Here is a 4,643-nt window from a genome sequence, read left to right as displayed (position 1 = left end):
TCATCCGACCCGCTGTGATTGGGCTGCGGGAGGAGGGGGGGGGGCACCGGGGTGGGGCCCGGGGGGGGGGGGTGGGGACCGGGGCATGCAGCGGCTGGGAGGAGGGGATGGGGATGGGGGAGGTGGGGATAGGGGGTAGGGGTTGGCAGGGGGTGGGATAACGTGAGGATGCAGGAAGGTGGGGAGGATGGAGTGCTGGGGGGGGGAGGGGAGGTGGGACACGGGATGCAGGAGAGGAGTAGGGGGAGTTGGGGGTGTTGAGGATGCGGCGGCATGTGGTACCCTGGGGATGTGGGGGGCTGCAGGGGGGTGTGGTACCCTGGGGATGTGGGGGGCTGCAGGGGGATGTGGTACCCTGGGGATGCAGGGGGATGCAGGGGGATGTGGTACCCTCGGGGTGCAGGGGGATGTGGGGGTATGTGGGGGGCTGAAGGGGGGTGTGGTACTCTGGGGATGCAGGGGGATGTGGGGGGATGTGGTACCCTGGGGATGTGGGGGGCTGCAGGGGGGTGTGGTACCCTGGGAATGCAGGGGGATGTTGGGAGGATGCAGGGGGATGTGGGGGGCTGCAGGGGGATGTGGTACCTTGGGGATGCAGGGAGTGTGGGGTGCAAAAGAGATGCGGGGGGGGGGGGTTGTGTGTGGAATGTGGATGCAGGGGAATGTGATGCTATGGGGTCCCCGGGGGGCCACCCGAGTGGCTGGGGGCTGCAGTGGGTGTGTGCTGGTGTGTACTGTGGGAGGACCTTGGGAACAGAGTGGGGGGCACTGCAGGGAGGAGTAGTGCCATGGGGCTGCTGTGGAAACACAGGGAGGTTAATGGGGGGGTGAGGTAGCTGCAGGGGCATGGAGGGTGATCAGGGGATGGCAGTCCCATGTGGGGATGCAGGGGACAGGTATGGCCTTGGGGTGACAGGGATGCAGCATCGAGGATGCTTAGGAGCAGGGATGCAGGGCTGGTGGGTTGCTGTGGGAACATTGGAGGTGTGGGGCTTGGGGAGCAGGGAGCAGTGAGGGGGTTTGTGGATCTGCTTGAGGGTGCAGGTGGGGAGCGTGTGAGGAGTGCCCCAGTGCTTGTGGGACCAAAGGGGTGATGATGCTGCCAGAGGTCAGAGCTGGAGGTTTTGGGATTTAAGGGATGCTTTGGGGTTTAAGGGATGCTGGGGAAGGGACCACAGCCTTGAAGCAGACAATTTGCAGGAGGGATCCAGGATTCTCCAGTCAGGAAATGATCCCTCTCTAATGCATTCATGTTACAGCATTGCTGCTGTTTGTGCTCAGCACCAGCTCACAGCTGGGAGCACACTTTGCTACCAGAGATTAGCAGAGCTCTCCTGTCCTGCTGGGGCATCTCCAGGGGACTTGCATGGGGTGATACAGGACAGGAGCAGTGATGGAGCTGCAGGTCCTCCCTAGCAAGGTGCTACCAGCGCACCCTCAGACCATCCCTGCAGCCAAGCACAGCTGATGCTGCTGCACAGCAGCCATCCCTTGCCTGGATCCATCCTCCTGAGCAATGCACCAGAGCTGGCTTCCTGCACACAGTGGGGATGACCATGTCCCCTTTCCTCTGTTTCAGCCTAAAGAGGCTTCAAGCTCCCCAGGCTCCTGTGTTCCTGTGTCTGTCCCAGCATCTCCTCAGGCAGGATTGTGCCGCCTGGACTTGTGTCCTCTGCAATGATACAGAATACATGCACAGAGCAATAAAGGTGTTAGAGGAGCATTCAAAGCCATGGCTACTGCTGGTGGGTAGGACAGGTCAGCACAGCTCCTGCTGATGCCCAGTTTGTGCTTATGGGCCTGTGTCCCACACACAGATACTCTAACATTCCTATAGTGGGACCCAGCCCAGAGCTCAGCAGTGGATGCTCCTCCTTCGCTCCAGCTCCTTTCCTGGGAGATGCTGGCTCTGGGGACCAGCAGGGCTCAGGCTGTGACACTGGGTGCTGGACACTGAGCTGTGCCCAGGCACAGTCACTGCAGTGGCCTCTGCCCTGCTCTTTGTGTCACTGTAGCACAGACACCTTCTGCTAAGTCCTTTTTCTCTCCCTGAGCTCTTTGCTCCTGCAGAGCAGCTCTGGCTCAATGGTTCAAGCCATTCCCCTTGTCCCATCCCTACATCCCTTGTCACAAGCCCCTCTCCATCTTTTCCCCTTCTCCATCCTGCCCTGAGCTGTCTCTGGCTCCCCAGGAGCAGAGAAGCTGCTGGGCTGCATCAGAGCCACTCCAGGGGCAGAAGCTCATTGTTGCCTTCTCATTACATGGGAAGAGGTGGCCTTGGTGGGGCAGAGCCCTTTCCCCCCCAGCAGTGGGGTGCTCAGAGCACACACCAGCTTCCGTTTGTATGATGCCGAGCTCAGGGTACAGCCGGAGTCATCACATCCCCGAGGAGGCTGACAGCATCTGAGAGGGGGACAGAAACCCAACCCCAACCATGGCAAAGTGTTGCTGTGTCTCTATGGTTACAGCAGATCGTGTCGGAGGATGTAAAGACGTTACCGGGGAAATCAGACTTGATGGTGTCAATAGAGACTGCGGGAGCTCATCTCCATCAGGGCAGGTGCTCCATGCAGACCCACACAGCAACCGATGGGGATGCAGCCCAAATGCCAACTGAATCGGGAGAAGCGAGCATCCCACACACACAGGGATGAGGTGGGCCTGGAAGCTTGGCACATGTTCCCAGGCAGCTTTCAGTGTGTGCTGAGGAGCTGCTCCTGCCTGGGCAGTCAGAGCATGGTTACAGACCTCACTGCAATTAGAGCTTGTCAGGATGTTGGGATTCAGGCTCACATCCTTTCCAAGAGCTGACATTCCTGGGAGGAGGGATCCTTCCAAAGCCACGGCACATTTTGGGTGTCTGTTAAGGAAATGGTTTCCTTAAGTTTCTGCTGAATTTGTATTTTTAAAATGTGGTATTTTTGGGATGTTTTTCTCTTTCAAAATAACTTGTAAATGCCATCAAATAGCTCCAGTTAGCAATTAGTGGTATTGCAGCAGCAGAGTGAAGATGAAGGAAAGCTGCTGTAGAAAACACCTCACTTGAAAGCATACCAGGGAAATACAAGATTTAGATCAAGGACAAAAGAAAACTAATGTATTCATCTTTAATCTGCAGTCATTTGTCTATTAAGACTTGTTCTGCAAACAACTAGTACAAATATTACATGGAAGTGGGATGGCTTTTAAAGGGGAACACAAGACACGTTGGATCTCCTTGGGATTCCCAAGGCCCTTCCAGCCCCTCTCCCTGTTCCCAGAGCATCCTTGGGAGTTTTCCCATAGCTGTCTGCAAGCTTTCTGTGTCTCGCTGCTGACAGCTCCTGGCTGCAGCGTGGTTGGCCACACGCTCCAACCTGCTGGAGCTTGGGCAAGGATGCTCTTCAGTTTGGGCATCTGCCTCTGGACTCTTTAACGTGGATGTGACGTTTGGAAACGCTGAGCACTCTCCCTCTGGAAAGCAAATTGCTGATGGCATCTGCAGCTGCTGCCCAGATCATAATGCGGAGCTGACAAGTGGAGGTGGCTGTTCCTTTGGTCATGGTCCATGTCTCTGTGATGACTCCGCACTGTAAGAGCCGGCATATTCCACATGTGCACCTTCAAACCCACCTCGAGCACTAGGAGCCACCTCCCTGTGCTCACAGAGCTTATCCATGTGTAAATGGATGCTGCGAGGCTGGAACAGGTTGCCCAAAGAGTGATGAATGCTCCATCCCTGGCAGTGTTCAAGGCCAGGTTGGATGGGGTTCGGGTGATGTGGTCTAGTGTGAGGCATCCCTGCCCATGGCAGGGGTTGGAACTGGATGATCCTAAGGTCCTTTCCAACACAAACCATTCCGTGATTCTCCAGAACCATTCTGGAGTCATTCACCACCAAAATGAACCCGTCTCAGAGGCTTTGGGAGATGAGCATCTCGAGAGGCAGCACAAAACACTTCTGTTCCATAGACCTGTACCTGGGCCAGGCAGGTGCGTTCCTGAGATGAAATACACCTCATGCCCAAAACTTCCACCTCTAATGAGCTGCTCTTAAATGAGGTTGAGGCATTGTTCTTGGCACAGGGCTTACCTTGGAGCTGTAATCTGGCAGTGAACATTTTGTATGCTAAAGTCTGAAAAGAAACAAGCCTGTGCCAGAGAGTCCAAAGAGGACAATTGCATCTGGCAGCACGGGCTGCATCCCTAATCTGTGCCGTTTGGTGGAGGAACAGACAACCAAGTGAACCAGAGGAGTCACTGGGGACCCTTTCAAGAGCTATCCCGGGTGCCACATTTCATCAAAATCAAGCAGAAAACTCGGAAATGGCTGAACAAAATCTTCTGTGAGGAGTGTTTGGTCTGCAAACACAGCTGTGAGCTCAAACACAACAGGAGCAGCAGGGCAGAGCCCTCAGTGCCTGGCGATGACAGCAGGAGGAGGTCTGAGATGGCAACCCAAGCTCCTCAGGGTGTCAAGACCACTCCTACCCATGGATGGAGATGCTAGAAGGGACAAGTCAGAACTCCTATATGATGCGGGCCAGGTACCTGCTTATAGGACCATAGAACGGTCTGGGTTGGAAAGGACCACGAACACAGATACCTCACACCAGACCATGCTGCCCAAGGCTTATCTCCTGACTGGCCAAGATGTCCATTCC

This window comes from Melopsittacus undulatus, chromosome 19 (genome assembly GCF_012275295.1).
Source record: "Melopsittacus undulatus isolate bMelUnd1 chromosome 19, bMelUnd1.mat.Z, whole genome shotgun sequence".
In the NCBI taxonomy this organism is placed as follows: domain Eukaryota; kingdom Metazoa; phylum Chordata; class Aves; order Psittaciformes; family Psittaculidae; genus Melopsittacus; species Melopsittacus undulatus.
This window is presented reverse-complemented; position numbering follows the sequence as displayed.